Raw genomic sequence first — 27,435 nt, forward strand, 5'->3', positions numbered from 1 at the left:
CATTCCTCATCACAATGGACATTTCAGCACTCTTCACACAATTCACACCAACATCCCCCACAATGACGACATCACGGTAACAGCCTCAGTACTCGACAGCAACAACTGTCAACCTCCAAGCACTATCCCAAAACTCATCCACTTCATCCTCGACCACAACGCTTTCACCTTTGACAACCAGTTCTTCATCCAGAACAGCCATGGGGATCAAATTTGCATCCCAATATGCCAACATTTTCATGCACAGGTTCGAACTAGACTTCTTCTCCATGGAGCCATTCCCTACGGACAAGTCCTAAGCATACACAGAATCTGCTCAGATGAGAAGTAATGTGACGGGTACCTGGAAGTACTCAAGGTTGCCCTCAAAAGAACGGGGTTGCTCAACTCATCAACCACCAGTTCTGACGTGCCACTGCGAGAAACTGTAATGACCTCCTCAGGAGACAGACACAAGCTGCAAACGACAGGGTTCCCTTCGTTGTCCAGTACTTCCCAGGAGCCGAAAAACTACACCATGTTCATCGCAGCCTGCAACAGATTATCAATGAGGATAAGCATCTTGCCAGGATATTCCCTACACCTCCACCTCTCACCTTTAAACAGCCATCAAACTTCAAACAGATCATTGTTTGCAGCAAACTGTCTGGCTTTCAGGACAACACCATACAATTTTGCCACAGTAGACACTGCAAGACGTATCAGAGTGTGGACATGGATACCACCATTATGTGTGGAGGCACCACCACACCGTATATGCGGCAGGTACTCATGTGACTCAGACAACAGTGTCTATCTCATACGCTGCAGGCAAGGATGTCCTGAGGCATGGTACATTGGTGAAACTGAGCAGAGGCTATGGCAACAGATGGATGGACACCGCACAACAATCAACAAACAGGAGTGTTCCCTTCCAGTTGGGGAACACTTCAGTGGTCTGACACATTTGACCTTGGACCTTGGTGACCATCCTCCAAGGGGGACTTTGGGACAGGCAACAGTGAAAAGTAGCCGAGCAGAGGCTGATAGCCAAGTTCAGTACCCATGGGGATGGCCTCAACCGGGACCGTGGGTTCATGTCACACTACAGGTGACCCCACTGCACTACGCATACACACAGACGCCCACAGACACACACACGCCCACAGACACACACACACACACACACACAGACACACACATACCCACAGACACACACACCAACTCCGACAGACCATACACTCATGTAGACCCTCTCTCGTACACAAGCTCTGTCTCATACACTCACACGTACACTCCCGCACTTACATCCACACACGCACCCTCTCACAGACTTATACCCCTTTACACTCACATTCACACACATATAGATGCATACATTCTCTCACAAACACACACCTACAAGCACACACACAGAGATATAAGTTTATGGAGTGAATTTGTACTTGCAGAATTAAATTTTATTTTGCTCAAAACTGCATGAATCCATGTAAGTTTATGTAAATCCCTTTTTTAGATTAGAATCAGACTGAACATTGGGGCACAGACAGTCTCACAGGGCACCTCACACCTTCAGTGCATTATCTGGGCCAATATGGTACCTATTGTTAAAGTTCACATAAGAACGTAACTTTAAAAAAGTTCTGGGATTTACATATGAAAGAAATGAAACCAACATGGTCATTCTAAAAGATGAAAGACTCAACAAACAATCCAGGTCTTTTTCAATATATAATTTCAGTTACGTAGGGAATCACAAAAAGTTGGTTTGCAGGTGCAGTAGATAATTATGAAGGCCAATATAATATTGTCCTTCATTGCCAGAGGAATGGAGTTTAAAACTAAACAGGTAATACTGCAGCTGTACAAGTTGCTCGTGAGGCTGTTTACAGTTTTGGTCTCTTTACTTGACAAAGGATGTACTAGCACTGAAGGGGGTGCAGAAGAGCATCACCAGGTCGATTCTGGAGTTGAGAGGATTGGCTTATGAGGAGAGATTGTGTAGACTGGGACTATACTCATTGGAATTTAGAAGAATGAGGGGGATTCATATAGAAATATATAAACTTATGGAGGGAATAGATAAGATAGAAGCAAGGAGGTTGTTTCCACTGGCAGGTAAAACTAGAATGAGGGAGGGGGTGTAGCCTCAAAATAAGGGGGAGCAGACTTAGGAATAAGTTGAGGAAGAATGTCTTCGCCCGAAAGGTTGTGAATCTGTGGAATTCCCTGCCGACCAGATATCCCAACCCAATCTAGTCCCACCTGCCAGCACCCGGCCCATATCCCTCCAAACCCTTCCTATTCATATACCCATCCAAATGCCTCTTAAATGTTGCAATTGTACCAGCCTCCACCACATCTTCTGGCAGCTCATTCCATACATGTACCACCCTCTGCGTGAAAACGTTGCCCCTTAGGTCTCTTTTATATCTTTCCCCTCTCACCCTAAACCTATGCCCTCTAATTATGGACTCCCCGATCCCAAGGAAAAGACTTTGCCTATTTATCCTATCCATGCCCCTCATAATTTTGTAAACCTCTATAAGGTCACCCCTCAGCCTCCAATGAGGTAAAAACAATGACTGCAGATGCTGGGAACCAGATTTAGCCTCCAATGCTCCAGGGAAAACAGCCCCAGCCTGTTCAGCCTCTCCCTGTAGCTCAGATCCTCCAACCCTGGCAACATCCTTGTAAATCTTTTCTGAACCCTTTCAAGTTTCACAACATCTTTCCAATAGGAAGGAGACCAGAATTGCACGCAATATTCCAACAGTGGCCTAACCATTGTCCTGTACAGCCGCAACATGACCTCCCAACTCCTGTACTCAATACTCTGACCAATAAAGGAAAGCATACCAAACGCCTTCTTCACTATCCTATCTACCTGCAACTCCACTTTCAAGGAGCTATGAACCTGCACTCCAAGGTCTCTTTGTTCAGCAACACTCCCTAGGACCTTACCATTAAGTGTATAAGTAATGATAAGATTTGCTTTCCCAAAATGCAACACCTCACATTTATCTGAATTAAACGCCATCTGCCACTTCTCAGCCCATTGGCCCATCTGGTCCAGATCATGCTGTAATCTGAGGTAACGTTCTTTGCTGTCCACTACACCTCCAATTTTGATGTCATCTGCAAACTTACTAACTGTACCTCTTATGCTCGCATCCAAATCATTTCTGTAGATGACAAAAAGTAGAGGATCCAGCATCGATCCTTATGGCACTCCACTGGTCACAGGCCTCCAGTCTGAAAAACAACCCTCCAGCACCACCCTCTGTCTTCTACCTTTGAGCCTTTTATTCTCTCATGGGATGCGACCATTGCTGGCTGGACAAGCATTTAGTCCCTAGAGGGCAGTTAAGAGTCAACAACATTACTGACCATACCAGGTAAAGATGACCAATTTCCTTCCTTAAAAGAAATTTGTGAACAAGATGGAATATAAAAAACCATCAACAATGGTTACCATTAGACTAACTTTTATTTTTCATCATCTTCCTTTGTGGGATTTGAACGCATGTCCCCAGAATATTTACTTGAGGTCCTGGATGGCCAGTTCAGTGGCATTATCACGATGCTACCATTTTCCTTGAGGTTGCATATGTTGTAATGTTGAATACCAGTGCTGCCAGCATATGAAAATGTTGGTTTCCTTACATGGGAAAAGATGGCACTAGAGAGGGTGCAGGGGAGGTTCACTAGGTTGATTCCGGAATTGAGAGGGTATCCTGGGTAGAACCATCTGAGGTATCCTGGGTAGATCCATTGCCAGTAATTCCTTCTTACTCGTCTTAATCAAGTTACTTATATTATGTGGGACAAGACTCCCACATAATAACTTAAGCAGAAGAAGCAACTCTCTTGACCAAACATATTACTTATTAACTAGTTACATTCCATCCAAAATACATGATTGTCCTCTGTGAGACAGCTAAGGAGAAAGGGCTCAACTTAATGTATATTTCTGCTTTCGCTCCATAGCCAACAATCAATCAGGAGCTCTCAGGTGAAAAAATAGAGAACTCATAGCAGTAATTGCAGTTATTTCCAGGAACAGTCTTTCATCTCCTAATGTGTTGAGCTACCTTGTGATGTCAGATAAACTTTTCAGGTAGTATTTGTTTTATACAACAACACAGGCTTAGCAGAGATTTGAAGAGAAACTCTAAACAAAAACATTTACCCTGTTTCTGTCCACAAATGCTGCCTGACCTGCTGAGTTTTCCCCACATTTTCTGATATTTCAGGTTTCTAGTCTTCACAGTATTTCACTGTTGAAGAGGTCTGGATGTAAACACAAGGCAGTTTCTTTACTGCAGGTGCCCTGTATCAGGTGGATGTGAAACTGTTCATCAGCAAAAAGACACAATGTCAAACTAATGTCAGCCACAAGTGCAAAGTTTCATTGCAAAACAACTTCAATAAACACAAAAGTTTTCCACAAAGCAAGGCTCACAAGTACATGTTATCCTTGACAAGTTTATTTGTCTCACTGCTATAGTGGTGAAGGTTACTTGATCTGTTCAGATTCCCTGTGTTTTCCTGGGAAAAGGCTTCAATGATATATAAGAGCATAAGAACTAGGAGCAGGAGTACGCCGTCTGGCCCTTCGAGCCTGTTCCACCACTTAATACGATCACGGCTGATCTTTTCATGGCCTCAGATCCACTTGCCCTCCCTCTCACAATAACCCTTAATTTCTTTACTGTTCAAAAAATTATCTATCTTAGCTTTAAAAACATTTACTGAGGAAGCCTCAACTACTTCACTAGACAGGGAATTCCACAGATTCACAACCCTCCAAGTGAAAAACTTCCTCCTCAATTCAGTCCTAAATCTGCTCCCCCTAAATTTAATGCTATGCCCTCTTGTTTTGGTTTCACCTGCCAGTGGAAAAGTCCTCCCTCTTTCTTTCTTATCTATTCCCTCCATAATTTTATATGTTTCTATAAGATTCCCCTCTCATTTTTCTAAATTCCAATGAAGTTACTCATAACCCTACCCTCGCAATTCCGGAATCAACCTAGTGAACCTCCCCTGCACCCTCTCTAGTGCCATCTTTTCCCATGTAAGGAGACCAAAACTGCACACAGTACTCCAGGTGTAGCCTCACCAGCACTATAGAGCTGCAACACAACCTCCCTGCTTTTAAACTCAATCCCTTCAGCAATGAAATACAACATTCCATTTACCTTCTTAATTACCTGTTGCACCTGCAGACTGACCTTCTGTGATTCATGCTCAAGGATACCCAGGTCCCTCTGCACAGCAGCATGCTGCAATTTGTTTATCATTCAAATAATAATGTTTTTGCTGCTATTCCTACCAAAATGGATGACTTCACATTGATTAACATTGTACTCCATCTGCCAGACCTTTGCCCACTCACTTAAACTAGCTATGTCCCTTTGCAAAATTTCAGAGTCCTCTGCACACTTTGCTGTACCACCCATCTTAGTGTCATTCGCAAACTTTGACACATTACACATAGTTCCCAACTTCAAATCATCTTTGTAAACTGTGAATAATTGTGATCTCAACACTGATCCCTGAGGCACACCACTAGTCACTGACCACCAAACCAAAAGCACTCATTTATCCCCACTCTTTGTTTCCTGTTAGTTAAGCAATCCTCTATCCATGTTAATACATTACCCGATTTAGGTCACAAAGCCGCCATTAAGACATGTCAGACAGCACAGAGCAAAAGAGAAAAGACATGCATTTAAATAGTGTCTCTCTTTACTTCAGGATGTTCTAAAGCCCTTTATATTGAAGTACTTTTAAAGTGTATCAATGTTGTATTAAAGGAAATATAGAAGCAGTTTGCACCCAATAAGCTCCTACAAACAACAACCGTGGTAATGACCAGATAGCCTGTTATTGTGCCGTTGAATGAGGGAAAAATATTGATCAGGACTCAGTATAGCTCTCCTGCATATCAAAGTGGTGCTGAATGGTCTTTCATCTTCATGAAAGGGCCTTGATTTAACATCTCATCCTTGGCAGTGCCTCTAACATTACAGCATTCCCTCAGCACTGGAATATCAGCATAGAAAGCTGTGCTCAGATGGTAGCATACCTCTTTTCAACAGAGAAATAACATCATTAAGCAGCCTGCCAAACAATACATCTATCATTTTATGTGTCTGCTTTGTTTACTATCACTAAGATGTACTGATGCAGCCCTCATCAAGGCTTCTTCCATGGGGTCTAAAACCTACAACCACAAGGACAAGAATATCAGATGCATGCAAACACTACCACATGCAAATTCCGCTCCAAGCATCACATTTTCCTAGCTTGGACAGTTTTGCCATTGCTTCATTGTTGAGGAGTCAAAGTCCTGCATCTCTGTTTCTAACAGCATCATGGTCCACCTCCACTACATGGACTTCAGTGGTTCAAGAAGGCATCTCACAACCACCTTCTCAAAGGCAATTAAGGATGGACAACAACTATTGCCTTGCCAACAATGCTGACATCCCACAATTAAATCTAAAATATGCATTCGCTGTAATGCCACCACCTAGATGAATGACCTTGGCACATTGTGAGCCCCAGCCCCAGCCCCAATAACCAGGGACAATTGCTGCTGCAACCTCCAGGTATTCGAGAGGCCAAATGCAGAATATTGTTATCTGCTGCAATCACATTTCCAGCCAATCTGAATGATAGCTAGAATACTGCCCATCACAGCTATGGCCAATCATGTTGTTCAATTGAACTGTCTCCAGCCTAAGCTGGGTTAACTTGGCTAATTAGCTAAATTAGCTAAGTTCCAATAAACATAGACCGTGAATAAAAGATTTAAAGCAATTAACAAAAGAATCAGCTGCTATTTGAAAGTCAAGAAGGTGCAGATTTTGGGGAGAAAGCAGGAAAATGGCGTTAGGTAAATCGTTCATTTAGAGAGTCAGTGTGAACACATGATGGGCTAAGTGGCCTCCTCCTTATACTTAGACTGTAATCAAAGGTAAGAGTTCAAATCTCACCTTGGTCAGTGGATGATTTAATGTTTTTTAATGTTGGTTGTACAAACCCATTTGATTGCCTAACGTAAATTCAGGATGGAAATCTGCCTCCCTTACCTGATCAGGCCTTCATGTGATGACTGATCCATAGCCTTAAAATCACCTAGTTAAGGGCAATTAAGGCTGGCTTTGCCTGTGACTCACATCCTGTGATTGTAAAAACAATTTCTGCTTACAAGCATAGAAAACTGCTGAACCTTGTAATACGCTCTGTAAAAGGGAAAGTTGCCATAGTCCTACCAGACCACAGGGCTGCTCTTTCATTCAGGAGAGAGAGAGAGTGGTGACTGGTGCTGGTTTAACCTGAGGGTTACCATGCCTCAGGCAAGACGAGAGGTTCAGACAGAGAGTACTTCATTCTAACCTCAGTCAGTGCAGAAACTGAACCCTCACAATCCAAATGGCTTGTGTGTAAATTAGAAGTGGGCTTCACAATGTTCTGATTGGAACGAGGTCAGCCAGGTGGATCTCATTGATGGGTAGGTTGTTATTCTGGTCCAATCAGGGAGTCCTGGCTGACAGATAAGAATAGGAGTGGCACACACACACCATGGGTGCTGGGGAAAAAAATAAGCACTACCGCACTTAGGTGGTAGTGTGGGGGTAAAAAAAAATTAACCAGGAGAAGATCTCCAACTCTATTTTGAAGAAAGAAAAAAGAAGAGAAGAAAGAGAAAGAATCGGAGTGGCATGCGTTTTGCTCACGCTGGGAGCTAGCTCTGTGCTAGCTGAGTCAGTATCTTGTACTGTGCACATGTATAAACTGGGCGACTTGATGATGGAATAATCATGGAATTATTTCAGAACAGCCTGGAATTGTCTGGTTAGCTGTGAGGAAATCCCTGACTACTATTTCCCCTCATTTTGACATGGCCAGTTTGGTAGTTGGTCAGTTATTCTCCACTTTGGGTTGGTCCCAGCCAGTTTTGAGAAAATTATTAGCTCAGGGTGAGGTTCTGAATGTAGGTTTGTTCGCTGAGCTGCAAGATTTGTTTTCAGATGTTTCGTCACCCTACTAGGTAACACTATTAGTAAGCCTCCAGATGAAGCACTGGCCAGCTTTCTATTTATGTGTTTAGGTTTCTTTGGGTTGGTGATGTCATTTCCTGTGGTGATGTCAATTCCTGTTCTTTTTCTCAGGGGGTGGTAAATGGGATCCAAGTCAATGTGTTTGTTGATAGAGTTCTGGTTGGAATGCCATGCTTCTTGGAATTATTGTGCATTTCTCTATTTGGCTTGTCCTAGGATGGATGTGTTGTCCCAGTCGAAGTGGTGTCCTTCCTCATCTGTATGTAAGGATATTAGTGAGAGTGGGTCATGTGTTTTTGTGGCTGGTTGATGTTCATGTATTCTGGTGTCTAGTTTTCTGCCTGTTGGTCCAAGGTAGCTTTATTTTGGGTTGGTTCGCTTCATATTTTTAGCCACCCTTGCTAGGCAAACACAGAAGCAGCTTAAACGGATTGAACCACTTACGCAAACCTACAGTAAGTAGATCACTGTAAACATCATTAAGTAATCAAGCCTCTATCAGATAGATTGTGTCATAAATCTTTATAGTGGGAAACATGTGAGGATAATCTGTTTGTTAAGGCTTCAGTTCCAAGTTTATTGTGTGTTCATGTTTGATAAGAATTGAAAGATCTGCCAGTCTGTGTGATGGCCTGGCATAGACCAAGTGAGCATTTGCCAGGTTGCTTGGTAACACTGCGATATGCATAAATGGGCAAAGTTCCAGATATAAATGAACAAATGTATATGATTCCTTTGACAGCGTTCCTTGAGGTACATTATGTTCTTTTCCCAACTATTCCTAAGTCTTACACCATGGTCTCCATCATGTAGATTGTGATCGACTGCTCAGTGACAGAGTCTCTACAGTTGATCTATCCACATTCCTATGCTGTGCACAAATCAATTGCCAACAATATTCTGTTGAATGAATTGTGCTTCTGGAAGCTGCATGTTTAGAGAAAATGCATATTTTTAACAGATTTCAGTTTAGTCCAGACAATGATCATTGTACAGTAATACAATAAGAAATAAGAAAAGGAATAGAGCATTAGGCCCCTTGCACCTACTCTGCTACTCAGTAGGATCAAGGCTGATTCAACATTCCTCACATCTACTTTCCCGCCTTTTCCCATAGCACTTGATTCCCTTACTGATCAAAAATCTATCTAAACCTTAAATATACACATTGATTCTACTCCCACAGCTCTCTATGGCAAGAAGTTCCAAAGACTCACAATCCTGAGAGAGAAAAGAATTCTTCCTCGTCTCAGTCAGATATTAGCACTCCTTTATTGTGAGACTCTGCGTCTCATCCTAGACTCTTCTGTGAAGGGAAATATCCTTCAGCATTTACCCTAGGTGGAAGTGTGTGCTGCAGATGCTGTTGATCAGATTCAAAACGTGTGGTGCTGAAAAAAGCATTTCTGATTTATGCCCGAAACGTTAACTCTCCTGCTCCTTGGATGCTGCCTGACCCGCTGTGCTTTTTCAGTGCCACACTTTTTGACTCCAGTATTTACCCTGTTATTATATGATTCAACAAGATTACCTCTTAAGCTTTTATACTCAAATGAGTAGAGTCCAGGCCTATTTGACCTTTACTCATAAGACAATCCCTCCATACCTAGAATCATCCTAATGAACCTTCTGTGAACTGTCTGTCTCCAAAGAAACAATATCTTTCCTTAAGTAAGCGAATCAAAACAGCTCATAATTCTCCAGATGTGATCAGACGAGTACCTTGTGCAGTTGCTCTTGCATTCCAACCCCCTTGAAAATAAGGGTCAACATTCCATTAGGCTTCCTGATTTCCTGCTGGACCTGTTTGCGGGTTTTCTGTGTTTTGTGCACAAGAACTCCCAAGTTCCTTTGCATTGCAGTTTTCTGCAGCTTTTGTCCATTTAAATAATTGTCCTCCCTTCCAAAATGAGCAACATCACATTTTCCCATATTGTATTCCATTCCCAGCTTTTTGCCCACTTATTTCACTCATTGATATCTATCTGTAAACTGTTTGTATCCCCTTCACAACTTGCCTTCCCACCTTCAAGTAAGTTTTGAGGTGGCAGTTCAAACATATGAATAAAGAATATAATAGGAAACAATGTGTGAAACCAGCATATTATAATGCTAGAAGTATAACAAACTCTTTTGCCCAATATCTCCACACTGACTATATACGGAGAGCACCTTCCCTAGCCATGCTCCTCTGCCTGTCCTGTCCAGACATGTAGTTTTTTTTTCAGCTCTTTATTTAATAGGTCCATGCAGGATGAAGAAAACTTACAGGAAATGCTGAGAGTGTGGTGCTGGAAAGGCATAGCAGGTCAGGCAGCATCCAAGAAAGGGAGAATCAACGTTTGGGCCTTTTGCCCAAAATGTCAATTCTCTTGGTCCTCAGATGCTGCCTGATCTGCTGCTCTTTTCCAGCACCACACACTCAACTGATCTCCAGCATCTGCAGTGTTTACTTTCACCTTACAGGAAAATCTGCCATGCCCCACATCCAATATCCAAGAAACACATGCCGACTAGCGTCCCCAGGAACAAATCACAGCCACAGATGTGACCTCCTGAGCCTCCACATTTGAAAACAGCCAGCAACATTATGGATGTTCCAGAGGCGTGGATCCTGAGGCCTACCTGCAATGTGACCAGTGGCAGAATGACATTACCAACTACAAAGTGAAGCAATAATGATAACTGATTGAACCTGGACCACCTACAAGGAATGGAAAAATAAATTCTTGCTCTCAGCTGTAAAATATAATATCATTTGCCTTAAATGTCACCAAAGTGTATTCATAAGTCAAAAGGGAAATTGGGAATGATACCTCATGCATAGTAAATTCTAGGATAGATTTCCCTTGAACAACTTTGAACAAAGAACATTGATGGGGCGAAGGCTGTGTTGAAATCTGCAACATAAAGTAAACCCTGCACAGACGTATCATTTTGCATTTTCCATCTTTTGGCAAAACAGAGATAATTCACAGATAGCGAAGTAATTGGATATCTAAAGACGTCTTTCCTTGGATGCTGCCTGACCTGCTATGCCTTTCCAGTACCACAAAGACCTGAAGGACTGTGAATGCTTCTCACTGCGGTTTGATGAATCCATCAGCATGACCAGCTCAGTCCATTTGGTTGCTCCCGTGCACATGGTCTTTAAGGACATCACAACTAAGAAGATCTTCTCATCCTTTTGCCCCTTAAAGATAGAACAAGGGCTGAGGATATCTACAATGAATACAAAACGCACGCCTTTGAGAAACAAACATTCCAATCAAAAAACTAGTTTCCATCACAACTGATAGTAGCCATGTTTAGTGCAAATGTGGGCCTTGTTACATTTTGCAGAAATTATCCTGATTTTCCCCGCTTTATCAAGTACTGCTGCATAATCTACAAGCACGCATTACCGGGTAAAGTTATGAACATTTCTCATGTAGTTAAAGTGTCTGTGATGATTATAAACTTGAAACAAGTTGTTTCAATCCTTAATGAAAGAATTAGCCCCAATTCCATGTGCTTTGATTTTGCATAATAAGCTCATATATGATTTGTGGGTTTCAGAGCCCACGACATTGGAGATTTCCTTACTGATCATACTCTGCCCCATGAAGAGGCCAGAGTTTCCTTGATCCTTGTGAACACCCCTTTTCAGAGTGCTCGGTCTCCTCCTATTTACAATGAGATCCCACCCTACTATCCACAATTTACCCCAAAAACTGTCACCATTCCCTCAGTGACCCAATACAATGAAATCCATCACCAGGTGAGTTAAAAACAGAAAGTGCTAGAGTAACTCAGCAGGTTTTTTTTTATTATAAACCATATAACTACATATATCTGAGAAAGTCTGTCAGTGTCTCTGGGGAGAAAGCAGAGTTAACATTTGGAGGCCAGTGATTCAATGAAGATGGAATCCAATCAAGTGGGCTTCTTTGTCCTGGTTAATGTCAAACTTCTTGAGTGTGGAGAGAGAACCAAAATTAACATTTTAAGCCTGGCATGACACTTGTTTGGAACTTGAGTTCCCAATTCGGCAGTCTTGATGGACTGTCCCTGATAAGTACCCTGCTTTTGACCTAGACAACTGACAATGGCCCAATCCTTGCAATACAAGGACCCAGTTCCCTGGACTCTGGTCTGACCTACCACCTGACTAACCATTGCTGGCCCTCTGTACTGGAATCAGAAGCACAGCTTCATTGTCTGTAGTAGTATCCCCCGACAGTCTGTAATCTCCCATCACCCCACAAGTGACTGCATCCCTTTGACTGTCACAGTTGGCCATTTAGTAGAAGCACATGCAATGTGTTTGCCTTGTAAACAGCTAACACATACTGCATGGCACCATTGACATAGCCCCTTGACTATTCAGTGCTTCCCATCTTGACAAACAGCCAGTCTATCCCATCACATTAAAAAGTGATGCGTCGACACAGGGGCTGGCAGGCTCTAAGTTAGTGCTGAAGTGAGTGAGCATGCACTAATAAAGCAATGGAGAGTAGGCAGGGGTTGGCAGCACAAAGAAAATAAGGATTAAAAAAGCAAATGAAGAGCTATGTGAAACAGTCTAATCAGACGCATGTTTGTCTCTGTATCTAACAGGACCTGGCAGAAACATGTAAGTCTTAGGTGTCCCTGAGCTCCAAAGCAAAATGTTGAAGGACTGAAGTGGTGTGAGAGTGGCACACTGATGTGGTGAGGCCGATGATTTGCTGATGCCAACTTGGATACATGAAGTTCAAAGAGGATGGCATGTAGGTCTGTCAGTTCAAAAAAGCCTTTGTATGATGGCTTGGGAAAGCATTCAGTGAGCTGGAGTCACGAGGTACCTGCTCGGACTTACCTGAGGGAAATCATAGAATCCCTACAATGTGAAAGCAGGCCCTTTGGCCAATCAAGTCCACACTGACCCCCCAAAGAGCATCCCACCCTCCCCACCCTCCCTGTAATCCTGCATTTCCCCTGGCTAATCCATCTAGCCTGCACACCTTTGGACTGAGAGAGGAAACCAGAGCACCCTGAGGAAAACGCACACAGTCACGGAGAAAATGTGCAAACTCTATACAGACATTCACCTGAGGCTGGAATGGAACCTGCGTCCCTGGGTTTGTGAGGCAGCAGTGCTTGCACCTTGTGTTGCCCTGGATGTGCTGTTTCTCAGGGAAGGACACGGTTGTAAATGGTTGACAAATAAGGTGCGTTCAGATATTCATGAGATGCAAATATGTGGAACTAAGCTAGTCATCTCTCAAGAGTGATATTATGAAGGTGCAATTTAAGACATAAATGGAAAACTGAAGAAGTCTTTCTCCGTGTTAAAATTCTGATCTTTTTATTCTATTTTCGCATGTCTCACCTATGTACCAGGGAGGGAAAATGACACCCCATGTTAAACTAATTTGTTAATTTTTTTTAAAGAAAATAAAAAATGGATTGAGAGAAATCTGCACACTGTGTACATGAATTTATAAAAAAAGTATCTGATAAGGTGAGACATCAAAAGTTGCTAGACAAAACAAGAGCCTGTGGCATAAGAGGTAACATATCAGCATGGTTAAGGAATTTGTTAGCTGTCAGGAAGCAGAGAATAGGAATACATCTGTTTTCAGATCGGCAAGTTGTAACTAGTAGAGTGTCACAGGTATCAGTGCTGGAGTCTCAATTGTCTGGGGCGAGTTTATATCAGTGACTTGGATGTGGGGACCAAATGTTCAGGTGCTTATTTTCCTGATGGATAGGTTGTTAGAAGAGGTAGAGAGTCCGAGAAAGGGTATACATAAAGTGAGTGGCAAAAACTTGTCAGATGGAATATAATTTGGGAAATTATAAACTTGACCACTTTGGCAGGGTGAATAGAAATGCAGGGTGCTATGTAAATGCAGAGAGATTGCAGAACTTGGAAATACAGAGGGATCTGGGTGTAAAGTCACTGAGTCATAGAAATGTACTATTTAGAAAGAGACACTTGACCAGTCACTGAATACCTATCTACTCTAACATGTGTATGCTGGAACACACCAGTGGATGTGAGCAGCTTGGCGCAAAACAACTATTGACCTGCATTGTATCATTGAGCCAATTTTGAATCCATTATGCCAAATTGTTTTGGACCCTGTGGGGGTCTTACCACCTTCATCAGTCTCACATTGTCAAAAACCTTATTGAAGTCCAAATAGACCCCATCCACTGTACTATCTCATCCACATATTGAGTCACATCCTTGGAATATTCAATCAAATCTGTCAAACATGACCTCCCTCTGACAAAGCCATGCTGACTATCCCTGATTAATCCTTGACTCTTCAAGTGAAGATTAATTCTATGTCTCAGAATTTTCTCTGCCATTAATGGTACATTCACTGGTCAATAGTTCCCTTGAACATCCCTATTATCCGTCTTGAATAATGGTACCATATTAGCTGTCCTCCAGTGTTCTGGCAGCCTTTACTTAGACCAGTTAGGGCAAGATATTGAAAATTACTTCAATTGCATTTCTTTGAAGCAAAAGAAAATCTTTGGAGCTCGATTGGACTCTATAGCTAGAGCTTCCAAATGGGCACACATCAAAACAGTGTGACTATGCTTCAGAACTATTTGTTGTAAAGTGCTTGAAGACATGTAAATGTAAGTTTATTTCTATAAATTTCTTTTCAATCATTCAATCATTTTCAATTACCAATGATTAATTTCTGGTCTACATAATCTCTTTATTGCTTTTGAATATAGAGATATCCATTAGGATATTAGCTCTTCATTTTAGACTCTCAGTAAAAAGAATTGTGCTTAAGCATGTCCCAGAATACAGGGGGTAATTTCCTAAATATGAAACATCTTGTGAATGGTAAGAGTTGATTTTAAGCTGTCTTTATCTCTATGTTCTCCTTTAGGATGCCATAATATGGAGGTAATGGTGTTGGATTGGAGTGGACTAGGTCAGAAGTCACGCAACACCAGATCATAGTCCAACAGATTTGTTTAAAATCACAAGTTTCCAGAGCTGATGAAGGAGCAATGCTCCCAAAGCTTGTGATTTCAAATAAACCTGTTGGACTATAACCTGGTGTTGTCTGACTTCTGATCTTGTCCCTTTAGGATGTATAAGTTCTTACATCTGAAAACGTATAGATTCTAGTCAAAATTAAAAACTTGTTGCCAGGAGGAACTATGTAACTCTGATTTTATGGAAACAATAAATACTGTTTTGTAAATAGCAGAGGGCAGTATAACCTCTCATTATTGCATCCATCTAAGTTATTTGCTGAATTTTGCTATGACAACAGTAGAAAATGCACTTTATTCTCTTACTAGTACACTTGATAAAGGGTACAGCCAACTAATTGCACAACATTTTAACTGGGGATTTTTCTGTGGCCCTTTTTAATATTCAAAGAAAAACATGCATTTTATTGGCTTTATACATTTGATATTCTTACCACCTACAATTAAACCTCTCTCCTTCATTTAAGTAAGGACAGAGTGGGTAATTTAAATAGTTTTATCATGTTTTCCAATAGTAATAATTTTTGATTGGTTTTCCACAGGTGCAGAAAGTTTACAGATAACATTTGTCTTTATAAATTAATTTCACTGTGTAACTCTCATTTTCACCCATTCACAAAGCATTGTTCTGCAAGGAATAAACATTCAAACATTCCTATGCTTATCACTATTTAACCACCAGGCCAAACAGCTCACTGTCCTTAATTACATTCCCTCTTATAATCCTCTAAATCACTGCTCAGCTTTTCCCAATGCATCTTCTTATTGTTCAGTGTGGGGCCATCGGAAGTCACAGAACCTTTGGTCCAACCAGTCTATACAAGAAACACGATCCCAAACTACACCTGCCTGCACTTGGCTCCTATCTCTCCAAACATTTCTTATTCGTATACTTATTTAAATACTTTAAACGTTTTAACTGTACTCGCAGCCACCCCTTTCTCTGGAAGTGCTTTCCATACATGAAATAATCTGTGTAAAAACAATTGCCCCTCATGTCTTTTTAAAATCTCCCTGCTTTTAAAAATATGCCCCCTTGTCTTGAAATTCCCCTCCCTGCCTTACCTATACCCCTTATGATTTTATGAACCTCTATAAGGTCACCCTTCAACCTCCTACGCTCCAGTGAAAAAAGTCCCAGCTTATCCAGCCTCTCCTCAAACCCTCCTTTCCAGGCAACTTTCTGGTAAACCTCTTCTGAATTCTCTCCAGCTTAATAAAATCCTTTCTATAACAAGGCTATTGGTCTTCAAACTGTTCAAAGCATTCATCTTTGTTCATCAATACCAAAAGTGAAGACAAGTCAATCAATCAGAAGCTTAATTTGCCTCAAAGCAGAAATGAACGACTGGCATGCCCAGGCCAACAATTCTACAGACAGCAAATGATCACTGCATCAGGCTGTCATCTACTGGAGTTGGGAGTCAATGAAGTCCTGTCTGGCTTGTAGCAACTGACACTACTGTTCTCTGTTATAAAGTACAGGATGTCCCTACTGATCAACATCCTCATCCTCTTCAGAAAATATCACCTATTCTCCCAGCTCATCATTCTCTAGCATATCCTCTCTTTGCCTACTCCAGTTGTGGAGAACACAGCATCCTGGGATTATATGGCGCAATCTGTCTGGACGGTAGTGTCAGGTAATTCCCAGCTGTGGAATCTCATCTTCAGGAGACCCGTTGCCTGATCCACAATGACCCTGATGAAGAATAGGCTGCATTGTAGCTACAGTCAGCCTCAGTCAGGAGGTGATGTAACTTCATCAGCTTAATGAAGAGGGTACCTCTAACCCCACCAATTACCATTAGTTAGGTATCTGGGCCCTCAGGCAGAGCAGGAACATGAGCATTCTTAAGGATATAGACAACATGGCAGCTCCCACCGTACAGGGTACACACTTCGAAGCAGTGGAACTGAAGATGCCCCGGTGATCACTTACACATTGATGGAATGGAACCATTTCCAATTGGTAAACACAGCAGTGCAGTGATAAGAGGCCTGTGTTTTTAGCCAGTCATGCCCTGCATCTGGGGGAAGCCAGATAAGTTGCTGAATCCTACTGTTCAGGTAGCAGCGCTGACCGTTCGTTGGGAAACAAGATATAGCAGTATGATCTGGCAGAAATGGCATAGGTAACAGCATTAGTACATTTGTGGACAGATGATTGAGAGGACCCAAATGTGATTGCGTAGCTCCAAACCAGTCACATAAAAGGTCACTGGGATAGGATGGCTGCTCACTCCTTCAGTGTTCAGGTCCCAGTCCAGAGACTGGCATAGTTCAGTGACAATGTCCTGGAATATCCTCAGTCTGCACTGCCATGCAAATTGCTCATCCTTAGGCTCTCCTTTATCGCCTGCAGATCCTGAGGAGACCTGAAACTGTGGTCCCTTCCAACGGAGGGTGCTCAACATCTATTGGATGTTGCTGTTGGTCCTTTCTCATTTCTCTGCATGTTTGCTGCATCACTGCAATAATAACCCCCTGCTGTAGCTGGATCCACCAGTCACATACTCAGTCACCATGTTTGAGGAACATTGGGAACTGAACCCTTCCTTAGGAACGTCATCAAGCAGCATTATCATCACTGACAGATGATGGCTTTTTATCCATTAATGGCACATGGAGCACTCCAATGACATCACCAGCAGTCATTACACAGAGGGACTTTGGAAATGCTGCATAAGTACTGAACTCTCCTCCTCACTGCCCCACATCAACCATGAAAAATACCTTTGCGTCTAAGACTGTCTAACATTACCCGCAAAGCTCAAGCTGAGCATGGATCAGTTCTGTGAACCCGTGCAGCCTCTGAGATTTTACCTTATCTTTGTGTTTTATGACCTACAACTACCTCTTTAAGCTTGTCTCGGGATTACTTCGGCTTCACAGAGACGTCTATCTTCAATTTGCAGTGACGAATGACATGGTCAAGAATTGAATTAGAATCCCTACAGCCCAACAAGTCTACACCAACCCACTGAAGAGTAACCCACCCAGATCCATTCCCCTACCCTATATTTGCCCCTGACTAATGTACCTACCCTACACATCCCTGAACACTATGTATAATTCAGCATGGCCAATTCATCTAACCTGCACATCTCTGGACTGTGGGAGGAAACTGGAGCACCCAGAGGAAACGCATGCAGACAAGGGGAGAATGTGCAAACTCCACACGGACAGTCACCTGAGGTTGGAATTGAACTCGGGTCCCTGGCACTGTGAGGCAGCAGTGCTAACCACTGAACCACTGTGCTGCCCTCAAGATTGATTGTGACCAGCGTTGCTCCGTTCCACACTGTTGGACACTATCCATACTGGGTGCTGTAATGGTAAATTACTTTAACCTGGACTCTGTGAGGACATGATTGATGCAATAGCTCCTTGAAGATCACTCACAATCGAAACCTGCCTTGGGGCAGGAAAAACACTGTGCCATTTCTGGTTGCAGCCATTTTCCATTTGTAGGTGCTATTTAGGAATCGAGATCATGGAAGGCAATGCAGGATCCTCCAGTCACGAGGAGGATCCAGTCAGAGCCAGGTCATTAGAGACCTCCCACCCCAACCCTCCACGTCTCTTTCCACCTGGCACTCCCTGGACAGCCCATAATTGCTGATCCCCCACATGTTCTCACACATCTCCTGGAGTTATGACTGCAATTCCCATCCTTACCCACGAGCCCTGTCCCTGCAGTTAGTCCTCCCCACCATCATGATATCCATTGAGACCATGGTGGTGGGGACCACTGATTAACAAACCCCCCAACCTTTCCTCCCCCCTCCAAAACATCCCATCTCTTCAAAAGCACTGCAGGGTTGCCCTTCATTAAATGTCAAATGTTCCACTGTTCCTGTCTTTTCCACTTCTACATCCCAGATTACAGTACTGCCTCCAATCCACAGCTCATTCACCTCTCACATTGATGCAAGGCCTTGACGGCTGACTGACTGGATCCCTGAATGTTCTCTGTCCAGAGCCCAACTGGTAATGCATGAATCCCCAGATCGACCCTGGCCAGAGACAGAGTACAGAGCTTGACTGTCCCGAGTGGATGACTAAGTGTGCTTAAACCCCTGGACAGTGACTGAAGGTTGCCCTTGACTAATGACAGACCCTCTTGATTTGACTGAGTGTTCGTCCTCATTCTAGTTGGAGACAAGAACATTTAGTTGATGTATGTGCAGTGGTACTTGCAGTAGGTGTGAGATTGACATTGCAATGTGTTGTACAGCAACATATTCACCTATCTTAAGTAATGGGTGCTGAGTAGCACTTCAAGCTGCCTGGCTCTATGTCTGCACTAAAATACACTAAAATCAAACTAGAATCCTGTGAGGCTTTAATGTCTGGCTGGGGGGACATAGTGCATAAAGGCAAAGCAGGGATACTGTGAGTGTCCAGGTAGGTGCAAAGTGAGAGTAAGCAAGCAGCCCTGAAGATCAGCCTGTCTGAATTCATGAGCTGTCTGTCCCAATGTGCACAGAGTGCTTGCAGCAACATTGCAATGAAAAGTGTTGGAGCTGTCCAACGTGGAGCATTGAAGTGCAGAAGTGTAAGCGTGAGTGGATTGGAGATGTGCCATGATGATGCAGTCAGGCTGGCACATACCAACATCTGTGGATGTAGCGTATGTGAGTCGCTGGCCTGGAGCATGCTATGAGATGTTGCCATCTAAGGTGGATTTCCAAAGAGACAAGTGACAATCTGGAGTTGTTATGTACCCTCTCAGCTTTTCACATTGGGATTTCTCAATGACCAGTTTCTACCAGCAGATGGCAGAATGGGAGTGCACATGTTCGTGAGCCGGGTTTAGATAGGAATGAGGGTGATAAGGAGTGATAGTTCCCGCTAAAAGGCCTCTCACTGCTCACATGCAAGAATCTCATCTTGACATCCAGGAAAATGAGATTTCTCCCATGATTTCCAGCGTGATTCTCCCAAACTTCCTGCTGTAATCCACGTTGTTCAAGGCCAGGGATGATTCTGTCCACAGTTAAGCACTCACCAACAAGGGACTTAACGGCCAACTTTTTCATGCAGAGGGTGGTCTGTGTATGGAACGAGCTGCCAGAGGAAGTGGTGGAGGCTGGTACAATTACAGCATTTAAGAGGCATCTGGATGGTATATGAATAGGAAGGGTTTAGAGGGGTATTGGCCAAGTTATGACAAATGGTACTAGATTAGTTAAAAATCACACAACACCAGGTTATAGTCCAACAAGTTTAATTGGAAGCACACTAGCTTTCGGAGCGACGCTCCTTCATCACCTGATGAAGGAGCATCGCTCCGAAAGCTAGTGTGCTTCCAATTAAACCTGTTGGACTATAACCTGGTGTTGTGTGATTTTTAACTTTGTACACCCCAGTCCAACACCGGCATCTCCAAATCAGGACTAGATTAGGTTAGGATATCTGGTCAGCATGGACGAGTTGGACCAAAGGGTCAGTTTCTGTGCTGTACATCTCTATGACTCTATGAGTCTAACAACGGCAACTTCAGTTTATATAAAAAACATCTTTCAAATATATAGCACCTTCAGAATGTCTTAAAACACCTGATGAAGTATTTTTGAGAACATGATGGAGATCTCCCTTCCTTCAAATCATATTAGGGGATCATTTACATCCACATGAGAGGAAATATGAGTCTGACATTATCACGCTCCTTCAGTACTGCACTGCAGTGTTAGCATAAGTATTCAGACTCAGAGGCCAATGTGTGATCACGGCATGGTCGATAGCATATGTCTGAGCTTGAAATGTCATTAACTGTCCTAAGGCTCTGCATGGAGCCAAATGCTAGAAACAGTATGGGACAGAAATTCCAGAAGGTGATTAAAGTCATGACGGCATGGTGGCTCAGTGGTTAGCAATACTGCCTCACAGTGCCAGGGACCTGGGTTCAATTCCAGCCTTGGGTGACTGTCTGTGTGGAGTTTGCACATTCTCCCTGTGTCTGCGTGGGTTTCCTCCGGGTGCTCCAGTTTCCTCCCAAATCCAAAGATGTGCAGGCCAGGTGAATTGGCCTTGCTAAATTGCCCATAGTGATAGGTGTATTAGTAGGGAGTAGGGGAATGGGTCTGGGTTGGTTACTCTTCAGAGGGTCTGTGTGAACTTGTTGGGCTGAAGGGCCTGTTTCCGCACTGTAGGGAATCTAAACTAATCAAAATGGAGGGTGTCTTTGATGAGGCTTTTGAAGCCATGTTGAGAGGTAGCAGGGTAAAAATATTTGGAGATGACTAAAGGTTTAGTGATCAAAAATAGAGCAGGGGATACAAAGTGACCTGCTAAAATTATGTTAAAAATCACACAACACCAAGTTATAGTCCAACAGGTTTAGTTGGAAGTACTCACTTTCAGAGCACTGCTTCTTCATCAGGTAGCTAGTGACAAAGCTACCTGATGAAGGAGCAGCACTCCAAAAGCTAGTGCTTCCAAATAAATCTATTGGACTATAACCAAGTCTGGTGTGAATTTTAACTTTGTCACCCCGGTCCAATATCGGCACCTCCTCATCATGCTAAAGTTATGGCAACAGTAATGAGGGACTTCAGGAATTGTAAAACATTTCAGTTCTTAATCAAGCAACCAACTCTTGTCAAGGCATTTCCCAAATATGAACAACTTCTTCTAATCTCATTATCCACATGTTCTTTAATCTTCCTCTTTCTTAGTGAAATTTCTCCTTGCCTTTCAAAGTTGTTTATATATTCATTTCCACTTCAACAATGATAAGTTCTCAGTCACTTCTGATGGGGATGAAAATGGAAAAGATTGGGATCAAAATACAATTTCATCCCATCTTACAGCTCCTGTTTATCCCAGCTATTGTTCAGTCCATTAGTAGAGGGAGGTTGAGCCTCTGTGGTGAAATAAACTTTACATTAGTCTTTGGATTGGGTCAGTATTAGGACAAGGGGCATACTTGGGCAAGAGTTTTCCTTTAATCTTTTCCTTGGAATCTAGTCATCGATGGTAAGGCAAGCATTTATTGCCCATTACTAATTGCCCTTGAGCTGAATGTCTTGTTCAACCAGTTCAAAAGGCAGTTAAGAGTCAACCAATTGCTGTGGATTTGGAGTCACGTGCAGACAAGTCCAGGTTAAGATGACATATTTCCTTCCTTAATGAACATGAGTGTACCAGATGGATTTTGTGGTACTGGTGAGAGTTTGACGATGACCATTATTAATGAGTAGATTTTGATTCCAGATTTCACTGAATTTAAATTCTACCAGGCTGTATTTGTCAGATTGAACCTATACCTCCAGAGCGTTAGTCTGAGCATTGGGCATTATAACTGAGTCCAATGACATTACCACACTGCCACAGTTGCCCCTGGAAGCACTGGTTAAGTCAGAAGAAGAATGCTCTGCTTTTACTTGTTAAAATATCTGTACGATGTTGTGGAATCTTTCATGATCTGAAAATGCATCAAGGACTTTGTTGCTGGAGGGGCAAACCTTAGATTAAATAATGCATCAAAGTATTCCCTTTGAACCACACAGAACTATACACATTCAATCTTTTGGGCCTAGTTGGAAATATTCTTAATTGACAATTTGGACAGGAAGGCCATTTCTGCTCCAAAAGCAATGTAATAAATCTCAAGATGAAAAATGTGAAATGTTCTCGTACATGAAAGAAATCTGCAAAAAAACTTACAAATACAGACCTCAGTGTTTGGTGTTAACTAATTCCTCCTCAACTGATATTATCAAGCAGAAGTATTATTTTACAAAAGGCAGGTTCCTCATTCAGTTTAATAGGTTATTATAGTAACATGATCTAGATGCATCAATGAAATGGGGTTTCCACTTTCTTTCTATGTCACAAACTAGGGTATTCTTGTGCCTCAGGGAACATGGAGTTAAGTAACTGAATATGATACTTTCTCACGTTTACAGATTGCAAAACAGCGAAACTATAAAAAAAAATACATGTGTGAGTGCTAACTATATTCTAAGGAGGGTATCAGTACCAGATAGAAAACGCCCAAAGTCATCGGCATGTTATAGGCTTGGGAAGTACAAGCTAATCAGCTATTGAGCCATTAATGAGGCCAGCGTGCGCACTCAAAGCAACGGATAGGAATAAGACTAAATGTGAGTAAAACTTTGAAAATGCAATTAATGTGCTGATTTTTATAGTTGGGCAGTAAAAGATGAATAAAGGTTTGACTGTACTGTTAACTCTCGTGAGGAGCCCACTGTAACTTTCACGGAGGCCTGATAGTAGGCAGTCCCAAACCTGCCCAAAACAAATTTAAGACCACTTTTTAATGTTAATCAAACACCCAATATTGTAATTTGGATCTTTTGAATTCTCTTTTAACTGCTATATAGGTAGAGCTTTGCATGTGAGCATTTAACAAATAAATATAGGCACTGTGCTCAGAAAGGCCAGACATTTCTTTGTGAAGTGGATTTTGTTCAGTGGAACGTGAAGAAACAAGAGTGTTTCAACTAGTTTGACGAATATTGCAGCCTGGCCTGGCCTTACCCCATCTCTGACTCTGACAGGCTGCCATTCCTGGGCCAGAGCCCAGAGCTACATCGGAAAGGACTCTTGCTTGACGTCCGCAACTCAAGTGTTAAACTCAAATGAGGTCAGGGCCCCAGTGTTATCATAGAATCCCTACACTGTGGAAACAAGCCATTTGGCCCAATAAGACCACACCGACCCTCTGAAGAGTAACCCACCCAGACCCATTTCCCTACCCTATTTTACTGTACATTTAGCTCTGACTAATACACCTAAGCTCCATATCCTTGAACACTATGGGCAATTTAGCATAGTCTGACCTGCACTTCTTTGGATTGTGGGAGGAAACCGGAGCACCTGGAAGAAACCCACGCAGACACAGGGAAAATGTGCAAACTCCACACAGACAGTCACCCGAGGCTAGAATTGAACCCATGTCCCTGGCACTGTGAGGTAGCAGTGCTAACCACTGAGCCACCATGCCAACCATTATAGTTACCTCTTCACTACTGAATGAGTGGATAACCTTCCAATGGCAACAGACAACTTCTTCATGCTTCTTTAACTTTTGTTAGGAGAATTTAAAAATTACGGTCAAACAATAAATATCGTGGCTGTATATTCTATGTCCAAAAAAAACTAAACATATCATTTTAACAACAAAGACTTTCATTTAATTAAGCTTCTATTGCAAAATTTTTCACGTGTAGTGACCCAGAATTTTTTGTTCCATTGAGGTAGCTAATATAGACTTTAATTCTCACCACTAGTGCACTGATTTCCCTTTAATAACGTATTCCATATCTTCCTGCCTTTCTAATTAGGACACTCCACAGTCTGCATACCTAATATGCATTGACAAATGTTTGCTATCAATTTCAATTTAATTGTTTACTCAGTATCTTAATATTTATTCATTTTTAATACTGACTTCTAAAAACATATCCATGAGTCTGATTACTTGTTTTGTTTTCTAAAATTGTAGAAATACAACTTCTAGTGGTAATAGTTGGTGACATTTATGGCTGTAACTAGCTGAGCTAATTGAAATCTTCTTAATTGTGAGCAGTTTCAGATGTTTGGTTGGCAAATTCATTTTGAAGCTATGTTTTGCTGGGAAAGAATTTTAAATTCTCAATGAAAGATAGGTAAGAAATAGTCATGTAATTATTGATTCTTCAGATATACCTGCATTTAAATTCAGAGCTGCAGTTGTACAGTCTGTAATGAAACATTTACTTATGGATATTCCCAAGGATGTGTGACTAAATACATTTAGAAGCATTAAAAATGAAGGGAAAACATAATTGGATTGATATTCCCTGTTAACTTTACTGATTCACACTGTTAAGGGGACCAGGGATCAATGAATTGATACAACAACTAAACGACTTTTAAAAAGTCAATTCATTTAACAGAAAGTGTTCTAGCCAGCAAATATGTCAGAAAGCCAATTATTTTTGCATTCGGGCAAATCGCAGTGAAAAGGCAAGAACTCATGATACATGTGCATGCAAATCAAGCTGCTATTTTGATTGCTGCTAGTTTTAATGAGACATATTCAGTTGTTATTTTGAAATAACAATATGCATTTCAAAGACATTTTTAATGGAGTGAAATGTCCCGAGGCATTTCACAGGAGCGTTATCTGATAAAATATGATATTGTTATTCTTGCTTGCATGAACCAAAAACCCATTCATTTAATGAATGCAGTAATATTTTCCATGGCTATTATCCATGGTTTTACAGGGCCTACTGCAGATAATTAGAATCCCAACAGTTCTATTCTTTACCAATCTGCGTGTCAGTGGGTGATCAAAATAGTCTTAATTGTGTAAAATTTATCTTTTTGGGAGGTGTACAAAGTTATGTCCCAAAATTGTCTGGGAAATACTACAGTGACTGCTTGGTACCTACCATTATTAATATATTAAAAATCCAGAAATTGTGGTGAGGTTAAGATACACTGAGGGTTACACAACAATGCATTCTGATGGATGGGTTGCACCACTGCCATAGATTAAAAGAGACATAGAGTAATACAGCACAGAAACAGGCCCTTCATCCAACTCATCCTTGCTCTAGTCCCATTTGCCAGCATTTGGCCCATGTTCCTCTAAACCCTTCCTATTCATATACCCATCCAGATGCCTTCTAAATGTTGCAATTATACCAGCCTCAACCACTTCCTCTGGCAGCTCATTCCATACATGTACTACCCTCTGCATGAAAATGTTGCCTCTTAGGACCCTTTTAAATCTTCCCCTCTCACCTTAAAGTTGTGCCCTCTTGTTTTGGACTCCCCCATCCCAGGAAAAAGAGCTCGGGCTATTCACCCTATTCATGCCCCTCATCATTTTATAAACATCTATAAGGTCACCCCTCAGCCTCCAATGCTTCAGGGTAAAAGCCACAGCCTATTCAACCTCTTCCTATAACTCAAACCCTCAACTCCTGGCAACATCCTTGTAAATCCTTTCTGACCCTTTCAAGTTTAGCAACATCCTTCCTGTAGTAGGGAGACCAGAATTTAATGCAATATTCCAAAAGTGGTCTCACCAATGTCCTGTATTGCCACAACATGACAGGTGTCATTAGGCTTGCAAATGCAAGATTTCACCATCAGACTCCCCAGGTATTTGTACAACGTATTTACCACCTTCTCCATGGCAATTTTGAATGAGTAGAATCTCATGAAATTCCCATAAATGAAACAATACACAGCAATGATGACACCAAGTCAGTTTGAACTTCCAGTGCAGCTGGATTCCTATGGCTCCCTGTTCCTATCATCAATATCTGCTGCTTCTGGGGCACTAGAAGCTGTGAGATCAACAATAAAGTGCTGCCTCATGGTTCACCATAAGAATGTAAATGGAGTTGGTCACCACTTCCACGCTAGAAAGTGTAGGCTCCAAGGTCCACACAAAGCCCTGCACAAAGCTACTGCTGGGCTCCTCCTTGCTCAGTCACAGTGACCATCATCTGTCTTGCATGTTTTATAATGTGTCAAGCATTTTATCAAGTTAGTTAAAAAGATGGTACACATGGTTTTGTGAAAGGGAAATACCTGCACACTCACTGGCCTTCTGGATAATTCTCTCTTTCTACACGGTAACTGTTTATGTCTCCTAATATTATAGGACACCCTATTATTAGAGAAAAGTCCAATATTTTCTCTCTTCTATCCTTGTTCTTGTAAGGCACTGAATTATTCACCTCAAGGGTATTTTTTTTTAAAGGCCTCATTTAAATATTGGCAAACACATTCTTAGATACACACACAGAGCTCAAAAATGAAACTAATTTCATCAATTAAGCAATTTATTGGAAGGCATATTATTGCTATGGTTACATGGGAGCTCTTGGCCACACTGTATTTGGAGTGCAGGAAGGATTTCACAACATGCCACATTAAAACATTGTGGTGCAAAGTGTGAAATGTGCAGGCAGATGCTTTCAGCTCTGGTGCTGGCCACAGGCTGGATTTGGAAGTGGTCATCACAATAGTGACCAGTAGCATCTTCTCCTTGGAGTTTAGGGCATGCAGCAACACAAGTCCCCCCCAATTAGCTTGTGGTGTCTCCTGCAAGATGAGGGATGTATGTCACTGGCTGAAGTGAATATCATGGTGACTAGCTGGCAATGTGCATAAGCTATGGACGGTGGGTGTGAGGTTTGCAGCAGTGTTAACTGAGTGAAGGTGAGGTGATGAATATGAAGGTTAGGTATGAATCCTGATTGATAAATGTTGTTGGTGGGTAAACAATGGGGAATTGAACAGTGCCTGAGGCCAATGGTACACGTATGTACTAGGATGATGCATTTGAAGATACATTCTTCATTTTTTGAGTTTATTGAACTAGCTGTGGAATAGCACTCATGCACTTCGG

General features: G+C 42.0%; 1 protein-coding gene across 1 annotated transcript in view; it reads left to right on the forward strand.

Annotated features, from left to right (window-relative positions):
* The first annotated feature begins 6,892 nt into the window (after nucleotides 1-6,892).
* si:ch73-105b23.6 (fibrillin-2) overlaps nucleotides 6,893-27,435 on the forward strand; it is a 134,914-nt gene continuing 114,371 nt past the window's right edge. The window contains exon 1 of the mRNA XM_043696763.1: nucleotides 6,893-6,964. The gene's annotated coding sequence lies outside the window, so the exon portion shown is untranslated. The remainder of the gene's footprint in view (nucleotides 6,965-27,435) is intronic.

This window comes from Chiloscyllium plagiosum, chromosome 9 (assembly GCF_004010195.1).
Source record: "Chiloscyllium plagiosum isolate BGI_BamShark_2017 chromosome 9, ASM401019v2, whole genome shotgun sequence".
Lineage (NCBI taxonomy): Eukaryota > Metazoa > Chordata > Chondrichthyes > Orectolobiformes > Hemiscylliidae > Chiloscyllium > Chiloscyllium plagiosum.